Here is a 1,724-nt window from a genome sequence, read left to right on the forward strand (position 1 = left end):
AAAAAAAAAAAAAAAAAAAGAAAGGGGCTGAAGAAGTCTGTCTCCTCTCGCACTCAACAAGGGCTCCATTATCCTCTGGGGTTTCCAGGATTCCTTTCCTGACAGCCAGTGGCAGGCATTTCCTTGGCAGAGAGAAGCGTGCCAGAGAAACATGACCAGGAATCTGGGCATCCACACTTACTGGGAAATTGAAAACAGAACAGTTTGCATTTTGGAGACTGCCCTTGTCAACAGTGTGAGTTCTGGAATGTCTTACTTGCTCTTCTCTGCTCTGTCATCCCTGTCCCCTAGTTCTTAAGGGGTTCCGGGTAAGTGGATGAAAATAGATTTGTCAAAGGATAAATTTGCCATTAATTTTTACTCATCAATTCTGCATATTTTCCTGTTGCAGGTTAAAGGGACAAAAAGAACCCCAAACGAAACCATTTTTCTGTGTGCTAGGGGGAGATTTTGTAATTTTATGTGCCTTTGTTTATTTACAACTTTTGGAAGGAGGTGGTAATTTTTGTGAGCATCTGAAAAGGTATTTTTTGCTAAACTTGTCATGTGCTTTTTATCAGTTTCGTTGGGTTGGGTTATTTTATTTCTAATCCATTTTCAATCAATTATGTTCTAATTTTTTGGCAACATTTTTTTTTTGAAACAGTCTCACTATGTCACCCTTCGTAGAGTGCCGTTCTGTCACAGCTAACAGCAACCTCAAACTCTTGAGCTCAAGTGATTCTCTTGCCTCAGCCTTCCAAGTAGCTGGAACTACAGGCGCCTGCCACAATGCCCGGCTATTTTTTTTTTTTTTTGAGACAGAGTCTTTTTTTGTTGCCATCTGTAGAGTGGTGTGGCATCATAGCTCACAGCAACCTCCAGCTCTTGGGCTTAGCCTCCTGAGCAGCTGGGACTACAGGCGCCCACTACAATGCCTGGCTATTTTTTGTTGCAGTTTGGCCGGGGCTGGCTTTGAACCCGCCACCCTCAGTATATGGTGCCCTACTCACTGAACCACAGGTGCCACCCCCGGCTTTTTTTTGTTGCAGTTGTCATCATTGTTGTTTAGTAGGGCTGGGCTGCATTTGAACCCACCAGCCTTGGTGTATGTGGCTGGTGCCCTAACCACTAAGCTACGGGCGCTGAGCCACAATGTTTTAATAATTTGGAGGTTCTGTTTGTAGCTCTTAAGGGATTTGTCCAAAAGCAAATCGGTCTCATTTAAGTGTGGGTCATGGTGCTGATGGCCATGAGCTCAATGTTAATAAATCAACAATATATGTTAAAAAGGTGTCTTTGAACAGAAACACACATAAAGCAGGCTCATGTATCAGTCAGTTGGTCACAGCTGTGACCAGAGGCTTGCAGGATCCTGACCATCCTCCTAGCCATCTGTCTCCCCCAGGAATGAAGATACTATCATCACCAATTCAGTACTAGTGGTGACTTCATAGAATGGAGTATTTTGAAGGGGACCGTAGTGAAATTCAGCAATGAGGCATGTGGCACATTTTCTAGGGTGAGTTCACAAACTTAATTGTCTAACCTTGTTACTGATGCATACAATGGGAGCTGACAGTAGATATACGGTCTGCCCTATATGGGAGACGGTGGGGATCTTTCCCATTTTGATCGGAGAAACTGAAACAGCACATCCATACTTTTCTTTTTTTTTTTTTTTTTTTGAGACAGAGCCTCAAGCTGTCCCCCTGGGCAGAGTGCCGTGGCATTACAGCTCACAG

Source organism: Otolemur garnettii, unplaced genomic scaffold (genome assembly GCF_000181295.1).
Source record: "Otolemur garnettii isolate 467f Iridium unplaced genomic scaffold, OtoGar3 scaffold00019, whole genome shotgun sequence".
NCBI classification, from domain to species: Eukaryota; Metazoa; Chordata; class Mammalia; order Primates; family Galagidae; genus Otolemur; species Otolemur garnettii.